Source organism: Leptopilina boulardi, unplaced genomic scaffold (assembly GCF_019393585.1).
Source record: "Leptopilina boulardi isolate dan_hultmark-lab unplaced genomic scaffold, ZJU_Lbou_2.1 LbouV2_325, whole genome shotgun sequence".
NCBI classification, from domain to species: Eukaryota; Metazoa; Arthropoda; class Insecta; order Hymenoptera; family Figitidae; genus Leptopilina; species Leptopilina boulardi.
In genome coordinates, this window is record NW_026137891.1 from 5,371,726 (window position 1) to 5,392,538 (window position 20,813).

Sequence of the window (20,813 nt, forward strand, 5' to 3'; positions counted from 1 at the left end):
GTTTTAATTTTTTTTTTAATGATTGGTACGCTTCGCAGAATACCACACGTAATTCGTTAGTCTGGTGACGACACTTTAGTGCTAGAGAAGCGCTGGGTTGAATAAGAAGTAAAAGAAAAAAAAAAGAACTAGGTGCTTGGTTATGATAAAATTATGCTAACTATGCTAAGGTTTGACGTGACGAGGGTATCTCTGCTGTCTGTTCAAGGAAGGGAAGACTTTAAGTTTCGAGCTCATGAGAGGCGAAAAAAGTAAAAAACGAAGGGGTTATAACGTGATGACAGATTCTCAGATATTTTTCGGAAAAAAATATTTTTATATGTCATCGACCTCGTAAACTTTCAATTCGTATTCGATTTGAATTCGGAACTTAATTTCTCATCGGATTTCACCTCGAATTTTAAGCGGAAACCCGCTCCACGAATCTTATGAATAGAAAATTAAGCTCGGTCGGATGGAAACGAAAGAAGGATAGCGGAGAAAGTATATAGAAGCAAAACCCTTGTTTACGGAAAACGTCAATGAAAATCATTAGACTCCATTGTGAGATATCAAATTAGAATAATTGAAGTTTCAAACATTGTAAGCAAACAATCTGTAGAAGAGAGGATTTTTTTGTTTCTTTCTGATTCAAACTAAATAAATGCAATTGTAAAAACGCAAAAGTTTGCATGTAAATATCAAAATTTTACTTTTTTACAATAAGAGAAGAAAAGGCAAATAAACAAAAAGAATTTTCAATCCCGTTTTGATTTAATAATCAGTATAAAATTAAAAAAAAAAAAAAAAAAAAAAGACTAAAGAATCTGTAACTCTGGTCACTAGAGATCAAAAAGTTGTGCAGGCAGTTTGTAATTTTTCACTCGATATGATACGCGAGTTTCGTGGATATATATATGCCCTTATACCCGTCTCTCGATATATTTTCTCAGCAGTTCAAATATTTTGCATCGCAATTTTTCCAATTTCGTTCTCTCTGATAACCTTCCAACTTTTTCTTTTAACGATATTTATTTGAGAAATGATTTTTGTTTAGTTTATGTTTTTCATATATAGAACTTGTTATTAAAAACTAACATCTTATTGTTTAATTAATTTTTATACACATCCAGAGAAATATTTTATTCACATTTATTTCAGGCAAATAAAAATATATATAACTTTTTGTTTTAAATAAAAAAATTTAATTAGCACAAATAAAATTTTATTTGTCGCAAATTAAATTTATTTAGCATACTTAAATAAAATTTTATTTAGCGCAAATAAAATTTATATAAAACAAATAAATATTTATTTGTCTCAGAGGCAAATATTTATCTTTTCCCTGGGTGTGATTTCATCAGAAAATAAACAAAACGCTACAAAAAAAGTAGTTTTTAGCAAAGGGAAATATTCTCGTTTTGAGAGGATAAGGGTTCATACCACTTTACACGCTTGAAAATGAAGCTATTTTCTATATTTTTTTTTACGATTCCTAAGGATTATATTGATCTGCATTTTTTTTTAGTTCAATAAATACACTCTTTAACTTTATAAAAAACCTCATTTTATTCAAAAAATATTATTTGTTTATATATAATTGAACAATAATTTTAGACCTGCTAAAAATACCGATGCCAACCGCGGGATGTTTTTCTCGGAAACTACTGGACCGATTCTCAAAATTTTTTTACGAAAATCTTCGTCACATAAGTGGGTATCGCCGGAACTAGAATTATGAAAAAATATTCATTTTTACTATTTTTTTAAACCCTAAAACTGCCAAAAAAAACCTTAATTTTCGAAAAAAAATTTTTAAATTGCCGACATTTTGTTATTTTTGCATAAAAATTAAAAATTCGAGTTCGGGCGATAGGTGCAGTCCTACTGAAGATAAATCAACTTGAATTTTGTGTTTTAGATTTTTCTAACCTGAGAAATCAATCCCGCAACTGGCATCGGTATTTTTAGCAGATCTAAAATTATTGTTAAATTATATATAAACAAATAATATTTTTTGAATAAAATGAGGTTTTTTATAAAGTTAAAGAGTGTATTTATTGAACTAAAAAAAAATGCAGATCAATATAATCCTTAGGAATCGTAAAAAAAATTATAGAAAATAGCTTCATTTTCAAGCGTGTAAAGTAGTATGAACCCATAAGTGAGAGTCGAGGGGGAATTTACTCCGGTAGTCAAGTGTACACTTGCCTAGTAATACTCGGTAATACCTGTAATATTTTGTAATGTCTTGTAATAATAAGTATTATTGTGTAATATCATGTAATACTGTGTAATACTTGTAATATTGTGGTATTATGGTGTAATACCTTAAAAAATTTAAAGAAAATCAGACCAAAAAATGTTAATATAAGTAAAAATTTTAAACACTTGTTCAAATGTAGCGCGGGAGTTGATGCTGAAGTATAGCAACTTTGCCATTGAATGTTTACAGAATCAAATCAGAAAATGGTTCTTTAGTAATTGGCCGAATTTTAGCTTTTAGCTACCTAACCGGAATAAGTAAAAAAAAAATCGAGTACAGTAAAATATCTGCTCCTGTAATTACACCGAAACAAAATGCACGAGGCTTAGGTAGTTTGTGTTCGTGGTTTAAGATAGCAAAAACCAAATATTAAATGTTATAAACATGGATGCTCACGGATATTATAATATAGAAAATTATATTTGTTCAGTTTCTCGTCCAAAAATAAAAACAAATAAGTTATATTTATCGTGTTCTTTAAAAGAAATTTCAAAACATTTGAAATTATAGTTATTTACGTTTTAAAAAAGAGAAATTTATTATTTTCTTTTATAAGTAGGGTAAATGCACTAATTGCGGCGCGATTTGAGTCAAAACACCTTTGAAATAGAAAATTCGACATTTCTATTGTATAAACTCAATTTAAGACTTATTAAACTAAAAGGTTATGTTATTTAAATGTTAAAAAAATATTTAACTTTATAAAAATCGATTCTTTAAACAAATATGAGAAATTAAAACTAATATCGTAATTTTCTATTGCGGCGCGTTTTTATCAGTTTCGGTGTATCAATTTCGGTGACCAAAATTACGTGTATTTTGAAGATACTTTGCCTGCCGAAATTATAGCCAATGGAAATATTAAAAATGTTTCAATTACGGCGAGGGAAAAAATTTGATCTCAAATAATTTAATTAATAATTGTTTAAATGTGTTATTATTTTCTATAAATAGCTTTAAAAAAATTTTTTTAAACCCAATTGAATATCATCAATTGACTCACGATACTGTACGGTATAAGAAATCCGAACTATATTAGAGTTGTTTATTCTAGGTTCGTTGAATATTGCATTATTTCCGAAAGGAAATAGGTATCCCCATATATGGGGCGTGTGCGGTATATATACATATATATATACAGTCCCGTCCATTATCGATCCGTTACTGTTTATTGATAAATTTGCATTGTAAAAGGAAGTAGCAGTTTGGCAGTTTTGCATGAAAACGTCCCATACGGCAAAAGGGAGTTTGGAAATACACCCGGGCACCAATCGTGCATAATTCAGATGGCAATACAGAATCACGCGCTCGCGCTTTGGAAGGGGAATAACACAGCTATATATATGTATAAAAAGATAAAGTATATAAACTCCAAGCAGTATTTTATTGGCTAGTTGACTTAGACTGCTAAAAATAATTTATATTTCGAATATGCTAAAACTCTTTCTCATAAATATGAACATAGTGTCACCGAGATAACGAATTTTACAAACGAGTCGCAAGCAGATAATGCTTTCATTTTTTTTTTTTTTACTTTCCTCGCGTGTTCTTCCAACAAGCCATTTGTAAACGACACTGCGCCAACTCTGAATTCTTTTCGACTAAATCCAAAACAAAAAAAAAAAGAAAATATTTCTCAAGTTTTCTCGTTTAAATATTGACCTGAGAAAACAATATTTTAGAATTTTGAGGATTTTTGTGTATATTTCACAGAAGATTGAGAGCTAATTAAAAAAAGATTTTTACAATTTATTAAAGACCTTGTCAACAAACTGATATGTTATACAAATTCATTCTGCATGCTAACACAATCCGTATATAGTATAATTTATCTAAATGGAGGCATGTCAAACAAACCAAGTAATTGAACTGCATATATATAGAATGATACATAATTTAAAGCAATATAATGATAAATAGATTAATTATCAAGATAAATCAATCACTAATAAATATCAGATGTTATATTTTTATTTCCTATATAATCAAATTCCAAAATCTACATCCATTAATTTATTCAACACACAAACAACTAATTCGAATAAATTATAACTTACGAGACAATAAAATTCTTATCAATTATTTTTCTATTTTTAATTACTGATACATTATATTATATAGCACCGACTTTTAATTTGTAAGTAATAATGATTTTATTTTAATTCTTAATTTGTGATGAAAAAACATTTACTAATTTTTTCTGTTCTATAACTTAATTAATATTTCCATAAAATTGGATTTTCACTATCAAATTTATTTAAATTATTGCTACGGAAATAGATTGAACTAAATATTATAAGATAATATTTACAATAAGATTCCCATTGTCAAATGAATCATAATCATTGCTACACTGAAAAAAAATTTATTTTATTCAAATAATCGATTACTCGACCGATAAAATAAATATTTACTTGAACCAAATAATTTTTATTTAAAACAATTATTTCTGCATTTACAAATAAAATATTCAAATAATAATAATAATAACAATATTACTCTCTAAATCTGAATTAGTAAAAAAGTTTACTATTTTAAATTAGTAAACATTTTTACTAATTCAGATTTAGAGAGTAATAATATATTATTATTAATTTTATATTCTATAAATATAAATAATATTAATAAACAAAATATAAAATACTTAATACAAATAAAAATTTATTTAATAATATTCAAATAACCGATTATTTGAATAAAATAATTTTTTTTTAGTGTACGGAAATATAAAAATTGAATATTATTCTACAGTTTGTTTTAGAAGGTTAAAATTTATTTAGAATATTTATTAAAAATTCTGATTTTGAAAAAAAAAAATTCAATAAACAACTTCAATATATACGATCTATATAGATATGCTGTTAACGCAATTGATCTTGCTCAGGGATCGACATGCTTTTGGAATACAATCGATGACGAATGCAAGTTATAGATAATCGGATTATATAAATTGATGGATGGATTCTGCGGTAGTTTGAAAATCCCTCCCTACCATGATGTATGATGTAAAATAAATCCATGAAGGATTGTCTTTACGTATATACACAATAGAGATTTGGGTTATCTTCAACGCGAATTAATAGTTATAAATCAATATATAAATAATAAACTGTCTTGACAATAATAATTATCATATTATCAAAAATCAAAATTTACTATTCAAAAATATTTTACATAATTTTTTAAAAATAATTTCTGCATAATTTTCTTAACTGTTTCTGTATCATTTTTGTAATTGTTTCTGTTTAATTTTTTTGAATAATTTCTGATGAAATTTTCACTTTTACGGAGTAGATTAACCGATTGCAATGAAACTTTAGGATTTTTTTTACATATAGTTCGGCTAATCTTTAACGTAAATTTCAGCTTAAAATATTTGTTTGTTTACGAGATTCGCAATAATAACAAAAAATTTTAAACATCTTCCGTTCTATTAATCGGATTGAGTTCTACCCTTTTTAAAATATCAAGGAAAATGAGAGGAATAAATCTCTTTCAGAACAATTTTTTATAATTTTACAACTAAAAAAATTATTAAATAATAATTGAATAAATTTTGTGCATCATTTTCGAGGTATTAGTGATAAATAGAGTAAAATATGTCAGAGATTCCAAACACAATGTTTCAATTGATAGGGGTATATATTGATGGATTCATTAAAAGGAAACATTTTAATTGAACAGTTTGAATTAAATTTTAGATTGACATGCTATTCCATTTAACAATATAATTAATCTGTGAACGAAATACAGTATTTTGCATTTGTGACTATATCTAATTCTAAGCCACAAAGCATTTTCAAGATAAGTAGAGAGGAGAATTGAGTAGAAAGCAGTGTGGACTGATAAAATACCCGCTTAATTGTTAGTACCGTTAAAGCTCAATTATTAATTACATAAGCTCAGTGTATACTACTATAAAGTCAGTTCGTTAATTTTAAACCCTTGTCTGACATCAAATCCTAACATAATCTGCGGTAACATCGAAAATTACTCAAAAGCTTTTCTTTAAAGAAAAAGAATGATCGTTCAAATCTCTTCAAGGGGAGAAATTTTTTTTTTTAATTCCTAATTCTGTAACAATAGCTAATAACAAAAATTATTTTCCAAAAAATCCTGCATTTTATATGCAAATAAATTTATTTTTCAATCATATCTTTTTAATAATAAAAAACAGACCCACACTGAAAAAAAATTCTAGTTAGAATAACCAGAATTCTGGTTAGGGTATATTTAACATTTTGATTCTAGTTAGGTTAACCAGAATTCTGGTTATTTTAACGAGAATTCTAGTTAATTCAACTAGAATTCTGATAACTAGAAAGTAATGTTAAATATACCCTAACCAGAATTTTTTTTTCAGTGCAGAAAAATGTTTCTTTGAATCGAAGTATTTCTTTGACCCTATATCAATTTTCTTTGATTCAAAGAAATATTTTACTGAGTGCAAATATTAATTCGAATTCTATAAATTTTTTACTTTCTTTACGAATAAATTTTTAATAAGTGCACAGATTTTTTCTAAATATTTAAATATATTTTCATCATTCCAGTATTTATTAAATACAATATTGCGAACCATCATGCGAAATAAAGAATGAGTAATATCTGTAAAAGCAAACCACTTTCTTCGTAAAATTTATACTGAAAACGTGTTCCGAGTTTAAAGATTGAAAGAATAAAAGTCGTGAGAAAGTATTCTTGATTTATTAAAAAAAAAAAAAAATTTATAACCTACTTAGAAACTCGATTGATTTCTTAAGGGTAAATTTTTGATGTCATCAACCTAATATTCTAACCTTAAAATTTTCATTGAAGATTTTTTTCGTAAAAAAGAATTTTTATAAAATAAAGTTTATTTATATAAAATAAAAATTTATATCAAATTTTTAATTACTCATTCCTATAACTAAATTCAATGTTTAGAATAAAATCTGATATGCTTTTAGATGAAATTTGAAAATCCATTTTAAAAAAGGAGAGTAGATGCAAAAGTATCTAATGTGAAATAAAAAGTACAAACTTTTTTAAAGTTTCAGCATAAAAGAATAGAATATAACAATAACCATAAAACCCAAATAATAAACAAGGTAGAAATGGCCAAAAATTAGTAATGGCTGAAAACATTTTTGCAAAAAAAAACTATTTAGGTATACAAAAAATAAATTGCAACAAGTAGAGAATATAAAGAAAAAGAAGCATTGTATGAAAAATACGTGCTAAACTAAAAGAAGAAGTTTCCTGTGAAAAGAAAATAGAATACAATAATAAAAACGACAAACAAGTACATTAAAAGAAATTTCTGTTATAAAAGAAGAATAACAATAGAATCATTTTGTTTCAAAAAAGAACACAATCAATAATTGTTACAAATATTCTCTTTTGAATATTAAAAAATCTAACAATCAACTTTAAAGATATAAAAAATATAAAGAAACTATCTAATAACATGAAACGATAAAATTATTTTAACAAAAATTAATTCCCACATTTCCAACGGATCACTATTTTTTTAATTTTATCTGTTCAACTCGAAAAAAGCATTTTTTTCCAAGTAATAAAACGAAACACGCTTTATATTGCCAAAAGTACTCTTTCAATTTTTGATGAATTCCACATTTCCTGAAATTTCATACAACTCGCAGTATTAATATTAAACTTCAAATAGAAATATAGTGAAAAGAATTACAAAATATTGCTTCTTTTTAAAAATAAAAAAAAATTGCACTCATATATGGTATATGTGATACAACTAAATCTAAAGTTGTAGAGGGAATTGGTTCAATATATATAAAAGTGCAACAAAATGAAATGAACTTTTACTTTTCACGTAAACTCGTAATTTTCAATCGTTCACTGAATCAATAGGTAATTCAACAATACAATCGTAAATTACTTTTTTTGTCAATAAAACACTTTAATTTATTGCAAGTGGCAATCTAATCCTTTTTTTAAAGTTTCCTTTAAAGAACTTATCGTCTTTAAAATTTTTTTTCTTCTTTTTATTATCGTAAAATGAAAGTCTCTAAATAAGAAACTGTTTTAATCTTTAAGTAAAGCACACTACTGTTAATGAAACCATTTAATTGCAACTGGTATTTATTTCTAAATTATGAGAAATTATTTTCAAGGAACTTTTCATGAGAAAATAACTATTTGATAAAAAAAAATTCTGTAAAAATGATAAATTTGAAAAAAAAATTTCTTTTATTTTGATGCAATTTTTCTTTTTAAATAAGGAGAATTTGAGCACTGAAAAAAATTCATAACCCCCGTATACCAGGAATTGACTAATTTGCCTGGTTACGACAGGAACCCACTAGGCAATCATGGTCAAAAGTTGATTTCGACAATTAGTCGGAACGACTAGGGAAGCTTATCAGAATAACCAGGTATCTTAGTTGCATTGGCTAGAATCAATTTGACTAATTAAACTTTACAAAATTGACTATAGATACATGCGATATTAACCAAACACCTTAGTTAATATAACTAGAAAACAAGGGGTCAATTCTACTAAATCGGCTTTGACAATATTAACCAAGCTACTTAACTGAATTGACTAGGATGCTTGGTTACGCTGACTAGATTTAAAGTTGCTGTGGTTAATAGTCATTAATGCGAAGCAAATTTTTTTCAGTGTTTTTGACTAAAATGAAATTTTACTACTGTTACATAAATTGGACGAATATAAGACGCAGTCTGTCTGACTAAAATGAACTTTTACTACTGACACTAAAGTTACAGGCATTTGGCAAGGATTTGTCTGACTGCAACTGTCTTATACTATACTATAATCAAAATTGAAAGTGGTAAAAAAGTTTCGCTGACTGAAAACGACATTTACTACTTTTACCTACACGGCGAACAAAATTAAAATTGTCTGACTAAAACAGACTTTTACTACTGAAATTACTTTAAGGCTGACTAAAAGTACCTTTTACTACTAATACTGAAGAATATATACTTTCTGAAGTTCTGTCTGACTAAAACGATATTTTACTACTTGTATTTTAAAATTGGAAGTAATAAAAAGTTATAAAAACAAATCAAATGAATCATATTGATAACCTTCAGAAAAACTGATAAGATTTTTTTACACTGAAAAACAAAATTTATGTGATTCAAATACTCGATTACTTAACTATTATCAAATAATAAATATTTATTTGTATCAAATAATTATTATTTGAATCAATTAAATGGTATTTATTTCAAACACAGAAATAATTGGTTGAAATACTATTTAAATCAAGTGAAAATTATTTGGTTTAAGTAAATATTTATTTGATAATAGTCAAGTAATGAAGTATTTGAATCAAATAAATTTTTTTCTTTGGAATAATATTTTAAATTTTTTTGTATTTTTTCAAATGGGATTTAAATTTAAAATATTATTCCAGATGAAAAAAAATTTATTTGATTCAAATACTTGATTACTTGACTATTATCAAATAAATATATATATATATATATATATATATATATATATATATATATCGCTGAATCGAAATTACCATTAGTCATCGAATGAACGGTCTTAATTGATTAACTCGATGGTCAATGGTAACGCTATTAATTGATTGAACAAGTGGACCGGACAGTGAGGTTGTCGTTAGCGTCTTCCTAGCACCAAACTGCCCACGTCTTGTAACTTTCGAGAGAGAGAAATTGATGTCGTTATCTTGTGGAACTAATTGCAAAATGTTTTGGACAGATCTGTCTATTCCAGGAGATAACAGTAACAAGGTGATTCTCAGCTTCTCCTGACAGTGCACATATAACTTCACATACATATCTATAGATATATATATAATCTTTAAATTTTTTTAACAAAATTATAAAATAAAATAAAATTTTTTTGACATTCCCTGTCCCATAAGAAAATTATATTTAGAATTATTATTCCCTATTATTCAACAATTAATTCAACAAGAATTTATGAATTTATTTAACATAAACAAATTATTAAAAAAATTTAAAAAAAATAAAGGTAAATGCCTATACCTATATATTAAAAAAAATGTTTAATAATCAAACGATATATGGAATATTTAATCATTTTTTTTGCCATGAAAATTTTTCTATTGTTCTATATGCACTAGATCTACGAGACCCATGAAGGTAAACCACAGGATCAATATTTAAATATTTCATGGAAAATCTTGATTACAATGCTTGTTTTCGATTCATTTGAAAAAAAACCCTTGTGTATATTTGATTAAAATATTGTCTATAAGGTGGAAGATTCTTTTTTTTAATTTATTTCTGCATTTGTAATACAGAGAGAGAGATAAACCAGTGCATGTCGAATTTTCATTAAGCCCAAGTTTATTAATTCAAAGAAGTTAATCAAACAAGGCAGTAATTTTTATCCTGAAATAATATTATATAATTTCTCAACGGAAAAAAATGTATTTAGGGGAGGATCACTGTAAAACGAAAGGTATTAATTTAATACCAACTTTAGGTACTAAATTGTTATTTGGTTCTATTTTAATACCTAAAAATCGGCTTGCTCAAAATTCGCGTCATTCATGGTATATTTGCGTCTTGACACCAATAGATGATAGTAAAAATTGGAAGTCGATCTGCCACCATTTGCGAAGTCAGGAGTTTATTTTTGTAAAAAGTCTGTTTTGCTAAAATGTCAACGTAGTGTTTATCATACTGTTTTCTATATTAGTGCTTCCGAATATTTATTTTCGTAAGTGTTTTCCGGAGTAAAATTTCCTGCTGAACACGAATATCGTATTTATTTTCTAATTAATTAACGTCGTTCCTTAAAATTTAGAAAAAACTGAAATATGGGCTCATGAGGCAAGGATAGTTAGAGCTATAACGGCTTGATAATATCCTGCTAATGCGACTGCAAATTATAAAAAAATGTTTAATTGTTCTTTTTATGTTGATATACATAATGGTACGTAATTATATACGAAAAACGAAGCTTATTGACCAAGAAATTGATGATCATCTGAAGAAAATTGGTTAAATCTCAGATTTTAGTTCAGACGAATTTTAATGCAATAATTGATATTTAGAAAATGTTCAAAACATGTTGTTAATACTTGATATATCAATTGTGACGTTGTAAAATTTACAATTTTACAAATCACAAAGGTTTATTTATTTTTTTCAATATATTAAATAACTTTGTTTATTATTCCCTTAAAAGATATTTCAATATCAAAAATTTACTAGACGAAATCACATTATGGATTCGAGAAATGGAAAAATCTTATTTAATAATAATTTAATATTAAGAATTAATATCTGTAATCCCTTTTAATTTATGTATTTTCGAGCCAACATTCAACAGAACAAAAAATTAAGAAAATATCAAGATTTTAGAAAAACTTTGAGAAAAATTGATTATATTGAATATTTTTAATGGTCAACCTAACCTCAATTTTGATGTCATCAATAATTGGATATTTTGAAGTTTATTATTGATTATTTGGATATATTTTTATTATTAAAAATTTGGATTCTTGAATATTCACTTCCGATGTACCCATTAATTGGATAATTGAGAGATGCCAAGTATTTTCACGTTTTATACAAATATCACCCAGAGAATATTATTGACTTCGTTTCCTGGCGAAACACTCGAGATTATTATGATTTTTGGAAGGCTTCTTTATATTTTTAAATTACTATTTAAAACTTCTATTGCTACGGGTAGCCAAAGCCCATATAAAATATTTGATGTTTTGGATTTATGTCAATTTGAAGTTTGAAAATGTTTACTTGAGTGTGGCATTATCTTTGTAAATTTCAATATTAATTCCGAATTCATTAATATTTATATTGGAGAAGAATTAAGGATTTACCATCTTGCGTCGGATTAACGTATTAAAATCGTTAATCAAGAAGAAGTATTATTATTCAAGAAAACAATTTTTGTCAACAAGATTTATTATGAAATTTGAATTTCGCTCTTAGTCAGTTTGGACCAATCAGCGCCAAGATATAGATGAAAATCTTTTTTACCGACCGTCAAACTTTCTTTTTTGTCCCGATCTTTTTATTTTTTTTTTAGATAGGTATTCATTTTTTTTGGTTGGTAACGAAAATCTCCTAGGAGAAAACAAACAACGTCTTTTTTATTCATTCTTTAATGTGATTTCGTGTAAGCTAGACGCTTTATTTTATCATTTAATTTAATTTGATTTTTGGATCTCAATCGGAAAATATTAATATAAAAATCGTTTATAATTAAAATAAAAAAAAGGAAATAAATAAAAGAAGGAAGTATCAAAAATAAGGAGATTGATTTAATAAAAAGGAGGAATTATTTAGAATTAATCATTGGAGATATTCGTTGCCATCAGCCATTTTGATAAAATATTGATTCTGGAATTCTCTGGTAAAATTTTATTTTCCCAGTTATGAATGATATCTCAAAATTATTTATTTGTTTGAATTTTTAATAATGAATTTAATTTTCTTTAGATCTAAATTTAATTTTCTTTAAATATAAATTTAATTTAATTTAGAATTTCAATTTAATTTAATTTAAAATGATTTCTTTTAAATTTAATTGATTATTTTATTGATTTTGGAATTATTTAAGAATGAATTTAATTCTCTAAATTTAATTTATAATTTTTATTTCAAAATTGATTGAAATGTCATTCATTTAATAATAATTATTGTATCCATTTCAATTTAATCCCCTTTTCCATTCCTCGAATTAAAGAATCCTTATTCTTTTAAAAAGAAAGAATAAGTAATTATTTTTTTTCTATTATATCGAGTCTTGACTCAAATTTTTATCATGTTCAAAAATTTAAAATAAAGAAATTTATAAACCTTTTGTTCAGAAAATCTCATGTTTTATTTAATTTAAAAATTAAATCTTTTCGAATATGGCGGCAGGCCGAGTAAAAGGAAGACTATTTTAATTTAATTTGAATTTTGAATCATTTCTTTGAGTAAAAGCCTGGTGGCCGTGTGTACTCTTCAGACTAATTTAACAATCAAGAATAATTTTGATTTAATTGTTGAATTTGACAGTCTCTAAAATAGTTTGCCTGGTGGCCTTGTGTATTTTTCCAGACTAATTCAATGATTAAAAAAAAATTTATTTAATCTATTTAATCAATTTAATTCTTTTGTCCCTTAATTATTTAATTATTTTTATTTTGTCTCAAGAAAGGACTGGCGCCCAACAAACAATTTATTCGAGTCTTCCCTCTTGTAACTTTGATTTAATTAATTGATTTTTTTTAACATTCAGCATCATTAAAAAATCATTGGTTACACAATATTGAATAGTCTAAATCCAATAAAATAAAGAAACCGAAAATTTACTGATTTTCTATGAGAATTTTAGCATTTGGATTCTTTGAACTATCCTTGCCCCGGTACTGGGGCAAGGATAGTTGAATTTTTTTTTTTTTACTTTTTCATTCGTATCTTGTAGGGATTGCACTCTACAGCAAAATAATGTATAGCAAAATTATAGCCAAATAACCAGGCTTTCCAAAAATACTACTCGTTTGCAGATACAAATTCAGGTTTGGTCGCTAGATTCGAAAACGTCTTACCTAACTATTCATGCCCCATCCTCCCCTAATTATATAATAATAAAATGCTTGGTCTGTCCTTCTGTCCTAACTTGAAGTTGGCCTTTTCTGATTTCACGTGTTTTTTTGAATAGTAATCTTATGACGTGTCAAATTTTGACAATTCTTTTTCTCATTTTTGCAAAAGTTGTATAATTGTGTTTTCAAATTTCGGAATAAGTTTCTTTAAAATTCCAAATTCGAAAATTCAATTCACGAAGCTGAAGTACACAACGTTTACCACCCCGGTGACACTAGTGAGTTGAAACTTAGTCCAAATTTGACCGGTGGCCGCGTGTGGCGCTGGGTGTTTAGTGGGAACGTTGACAGTCGTTATACATTTACGGAATGTAAATATCGGAGAAAAATTACTTATTTGAAAATAAATAATGTTTATAAATATTAAATTTTAATAAATTTTAATATTTTAAAGACTTACAAAAATTATTTTAATTTTTAAAAATGGTTAAATGCATAGCATTTGGGTGCAAATCTGGTTATAAGTCACAACGTAATACCAGTGAAAAAATTCATTTCTTTTTGGCACCAAATGATACCAAATTATTAAAACAGTGGCAAATCGGTATTTTAAGGGACGATTTTAAAGTTAAACCACGCGATGCAGTTTGCGAAAAACATTTTAAAAGTGATGACATAATAAGAGAAAGATTAACATATGCTGAAGATGGAGTAACAGTTTTAGGAAGAGTAAGTATATTTTTGCACTGTATTTCTAATAAAATTATTTTTTGCATAAGAAAAAAGTAAATACTAATTTTTTTATTAATTAAAATTTATATTTTCACTGTACGAATTATTTACCCTTGTTAACTAAATTTACTTTTAAATCCTATACTTTTGCATTTTATTTTACTATTTATTATAAAAAAAAAATTAGAATTTGTAAAAACAATTAATTTAAACATATTACGATTAAAAACTTAATAAATAAAATAAATATAATTTTTTTATAAATATAAATCTTAGAATTAAAAAATTAATTAATGAATGAATTAATTAATGAAATTAATGAATTAATTAATTTTTATTAATTTTAATAAATTTTTTTTAAACAAATGTATTAATCGTTTTTATATTGTACCTATATAATTTTTTGATAAGCGTTATACATAAAATTATATGTTATAGAGTATTTACCAAAGACCGAGGCTTAAAGAAGGTGCATTCCCTTCAGTGCATCTAGTACGACCCCAGACTAGCAAAAAGGAACCTCGTAGAGTACTTAAGAGACAGCAAATTGAAGATTTAAATGAACAAACCTCTAAGAAAATTAAAAATAATAATAATAATATTGAAGCGGAGAGCAGCAATGTTAACATTGAAGAATCTGTTGTAAAACCAGATTCTACAACAGTACATGTAGAAAATGAAATTTCTGAAATGGCTGACTCTCCCGTCGTCATAAATCCTGTCCCGGAAAATTTTTTTTATAAATTATTTGCCGGTGAAAAAACTGTTGCTATTCCAGCGTCTTGGGGGAAAACTAATTTAGTTTGGGGAGAAGAAGAGCAACAAGCTATCACCTTTTATAAATTAGTCGGAAGGAAGGGCAAATCTGGACACGCGGAATCAGTGTGTCAAAAAGAAATTGTTCTTGATTCAAAAATGATAATAATAATAAAAATCAATGGAACACATTCTTCCCATAAAGATTTCGGGATTATGAATGACCAAATAATGACAATAAAAGATCTTGAGGCGATTATAGAAATTGTCGACAAATTTAAAATTTGTGAAGGTTGCCCAGAAATTCCATGTACACCAAATATTCTTAGATTAATAAGTTCATTTTCTTATTTTAATGCAATTGATATTGTACATCATAATAAATGTACTTTATTATTACCGACGGAATATGAAAAAGAAAATTCTAAGTGCAAATATTGCAAAACAGTTAAAGACTTATTGAGAAAAAAAGAAAAACGAAGAAAAAATGTCGGAGATTATATAAAAATAAATAATATAAGTCCGCGTCAGAAATTAAAACTTTTAAAATTAAAAAGAAATCTAAAATACTCAGGAAGAGTCAAACAAGAAGCTCAAATAAATGCTCGTTTATTAAAAAAAGTTGTTATAAAATATAAAAATAAAGTAGCTAATATAACAGAAACTGCATTAAATGATGTTTTAGAAAAAAATACTAAAATTCATAAAAATGAAAAAATATCAATACAAGAAATATTAAAAGCTTCAAAAGTTAAAAATCCTAAGGGTAGAAAATTCTCTGACGAGTGGCTCACACTTTGTGTTCTTTTACATATGAGATCGCCTGTTACTTTTCGTATGATTCGTGATATGCACATCCTACCTTTACCTTGTGAACGGACTATTAGAAGGTATTTTTTTAGTGAAGTATAAATTTCAAAATATTTTCACAAATCATTAAGAACTTTTAAATTTTTTAAATAATTAATAATATATTTTCCGTAGATGTCTTTCTCAAATAGAGTGCCCGTGTGGATTCGATCCAAGATTTTTTGAAATTCTAGGAGAACATTTTTCTAATAAAACTCCACGAGAACTTCATGGACTGCTGTTATTGGATGAAATGGGCACGAGGAAAAATCTCCTATTAGATAAAAAAACTATGACTTTTAAAGGAGTCGAAGATTTCGGGGATAATACTCCAAAAAATTTAAACACAGATGTTGCGGATCATGGTTTAGTACTAATGTTCCAACCTTTATATGATAACTACTCTCAACCAATTGCGGTTTTTACGTCGAGTGGTCCTGTTATAGGAGATGTTTTAGCAAGAATTGTTATTCAAGCTATTGTAATGCTTGAAAAGGTTGGAGCAAAAGTACATGGTGTAATATCTGACGGTGCTACCACAAATATAAGAATGTGGAATTTAATGGGTTGCAGTGGGAATTTAGAAAATTCTAAAAGTTGGGCTGTTCATCCGATGGACGAGAAAAGAAAAATATTTTTTTTTTGGGATACTCCACATTTAATCAAATGTATAAGAAATCGCTTAGCAAACATTCAGTCGTTAAAGGTAATATTACATTATAAATAGAATGTTACTTATATACTAATTAATGAAATACAATTTTTGTAACCGTCCGAAAATGTATTTATTTAATATATAGGTTCTTGCCGAAGGAGAGGAAATCAAATGGGAGTATTTTAAAATCTTATATGAAATTGATAAAATGCAACCTATTTCTCTACGAATTTGCCCAAAATTGACCGATTCACATATATACATTTCATCAAAACCAATGTTAAAAATGAGAGTATCTCTTGCAGTGCAGGTTTGTCTGTTAATGTATTATACTAAACATAATTATATTTACTCACTTATTAAATCCATATTATTACTAATATTTTTATAGGTCTTTAGTAAATCAATGGCGCTTGGTTTACGATATTACCGTGACTATGAAGAAAAACTTAAAAAATCGGAAAGCACTGCCGAATTCTGCATAATAATTAATAACATGTTTGATGCATTAAATAGAACAACAAGAGAAACAGGTTTGACAATGGACTGTGAAGACATAAAAGTAAGTTGTAAAAATTAAAATATAGTTATAGTATAAATTTTTATTCTGAATATTTTAATTAATTTTATAGACCTTGAAAAATACTTTAGCTGAGAGTTTTGACTGGCAAAATGAATCAAGATCCGTTGGAGGTACCTGAAAAGACTAATTTTATTTCTACAATTTAATTAGTGATGCATGACAAACCATTATCGAGCGACTGATTCTCATAAAAATCGAGAATATCATTAAAATAGAAATTAAAATAATTGCATTTAAGATTTTAATCTCATTTTTTTATGAAAGTAAACGAAAAAACTAATTTAATCTATGTGTTTGCCATCCATCACTAATTTTATATTCTACATACATTATAATATGTAATTCAAATTTGTCTACTAATGATTATTTGCAAATTTCTGAAATCTATTTTTTCGTATCATTTTTGCATCTATTATTGTCTAGTTTTAATTAATTTTAATTTAATTAATTATATTTAAAATTATATTATAATTATATTAATTTTAAGAACATTTATGAAAAATATCATTAATTTAGAAATTAATATAAATATTTATTATAGTATTTAATTTACTTTTTAGTATAACTTACAGTATTTTTAAAATTATTTATGTTTAAACAAAATCATATGTACAGTTAAGAAACTTAGAGACATTTCAATGTATCGATAGAATTATATTATTTTTATGAAATTATTTTATAACTTCTTCTCTATACGATTATACGTAAAGAAGAATGGTTTTTGAATATTTATAAGTATAAAATCAACGAACTTTGTTTAAAGTATTGTTTAAGTATATAAGTTCATGAACATCCTCTTAATGTGAAAGATAAGACATAATTTAACAACCAACAATTATTTTTTATAATAAAAATGCTTGTCGTAAAACAATTTTTCTTTTTTTCTTGTTTTGTTTAGAGATTTTTCGGAACCGTTCGACTAGCGGGTGGAAGTAACGATCATCCTGCTACTCCCACATTTTTACAAATATACAGAATTTTAACATTCTTCAGTATTCTCAAACCTCCTAGAACTGGAAATTGCACCTTTATTTCTAATAATTATTCTACGGAACCATTGCTGCCTATGTCTAGATTAAAAGAATTATTTAAAACTCGTAAAAATAATTCATCTGTGATAAATGAAATTAAAAGTAAATTAGACATTGTGATTAGTCAAGAAGGCTGTGATTTTCAAGACTTCACGAATGCTAGTGAGCACGACTATGATTTACCTCAAGTAGTAGAATGCTTAATGTACTTCATAGCAGGGCAATTAAGCCAAAAATTGAATATATTTACAAATTGTGAAGTGTGTCGGAATAGTTTTTTTTGTTCAGAAGAAGAATCAGTTTTATTTGAAAATTATCCTATAGCAAAAATTATAACTTTTAATCAAGAAGAAGGATTAGGACTTCAACATCCTAACAAAAGATTATTTTTTTCTTAAAAAAGGTTGAAAAATCATTTGAAAAGTATTATAAAAATACAAATTGCTTTCAACTGGTAATCAATGTTATTACAGAAGAACAACTCGAATTCTCCTGTACTGAGCACGCCAAAGATGTTTACGCTTTTCTTATTAGTTCTTATTTAGAAAATAGAATGAGACAATTTGCCAAGACAAAAAGTGTCAAGGCAAAAACGACAAATAAAGAAAAAAAGAAATTGTCAAGACTGACAGATAATTAAAAAATATATAATTTTCGTTAATTTCTTTAGGAAATTGTTTATTTAAAATATAAAATATTTTATAACCGATAGTATAGCTCGGGCGGTGAAGCGCCTTGGCTTGCGGTCGCCGAGGTTAAGCACATCCAAGCACGGTTAGTACTTGGATGGGTGACCGCCTCGGTACCCGCTATAGCCCTGGTGTTTTCGCTGCAATCGAGATATACTAAGCGGGAGGTTTGACGTCGAGGATATGTTTGTGCATTTGGATGACTATTTTAATGTACATTCATGACTCGACAGTCAATAAACCGGCTGTATTCAGTAGAGGTTTTCCGTAGTTTCCCTCTACTCTGATCAAGAAAGGGTCAGGCAAATGCGAATACTTCTAATAAAAGTCGGCTACGGACCGCAATTTGGGGACTTGAGGAATTTGGGATTTTCAAAAAGGTGGGGTTAAAGATGGGGTATACAAGCGTAAAAACTTTAAAAAGGTGTACGCAGGAAATCTAAATATAAAATATTTTATATTAACATTTCAAATTACTATATTGTTTTCAAATTATTATTATTATATTATTGAAATGTATAATTATATATATTAAAAAACCAAAACATATGTTTATGCAAAAAAAATATATTATACATTAAAAGCACAATATTAATTCACAGAATTAATAACATTATTACTTTCAATAATTTTACTTGAATTTCCCGTCAGGAATTGTGAAACATTTTTCCCATTTTTTGTTATAAATAAAAAACTTTTTAAAAGTTTTTACATCAATAAATATGATATAATATAAATATATAAGTATATGGACAAATAAATATGATTAAATAAACTTTAATGAGTAAAAAGTAAATTTTTCTGTGTTATCCCATGCATTTTCATTGAAATGTTCCCACTACACAGCCAGCGCCACTGGTGGCGACGGTCAGTTCTCAGCCGAGTTTATTCCTATAGAAAATGGTACAAGTGTCACCGGGGTGACGTTTACCAACGAATTTTTTTTTAAAGTTTTATATTGATTCAAAAATTGCATACAAATACAAAAAATTTATGATGAGAAAAAAGATGAGCCAGGAGGTTTCGTACAAGATAGTAATTTGAAAAAAATTTATTTTTAAAAATTAATTTTTAAGGTACCAGGAGCCAACGAATACCTATTAAATATTAATTATAAAAACACAGGCCTCGAATCAACTTAAAGACACAAAAAAGTCGTTTTAGTCGATTTATATTAAAAAAAGAGTGGATTTGTTTTTTATTTTAACAAAAATATTTTGCAGATTTTTAAATAAAATTTTTTTTTTAATAATAATCCTTTTCGAAGTGTTAAAGTTGAAATTTTCAGAAATAATTAAATTTCAAAAGATATTGTTAATTTTCAAACAATTATTAAATTTTACAGAACTAAAAATAATTTATCAAACAATTTATGGAAAACACTTTTTAAATTTAATTGAATTTTCAAAGATTTAAAATTGAGATTTTTGAAATTAATTGAAACATTAAGTGTTTTGTAATTAAAATTTTAGATGATTTCACTAAAAATTTATTAGAAATTGCGGACAAAATACAATAATTTGAAAATCATTTTTAATTGAAAAATGGTTTCAGATAGTTGAATTTTCAAAGAATATTATTAAAATAGTTAAAAATAATTGAATTTCCTTAGAGTAATTAAATTACTAAATAATTTAAATTATTAAATTTAAAAAAAAAAATTCGATAGAAAATTTTAGAAATATATAAATTTTAGATGCTTTTAAATTCAAATTATTGAA

General features: G+C 26.2%; 1 protein-coding gene across 1 annotated transcript in view; it reads right to left on the bottom strand.

Moving 5' to 3' along the window:
- Nucleotides 1-20,813, bottom strand: part of LOC127284564 (major facilitator superfamily domain-containing protein 12-like) — a 376,445-nt gene that overhangs the window by 306,223 nt on the left and 49,409 nt on the right. The gene's annotated exons all lie outside the window — the stretch shown is intronic.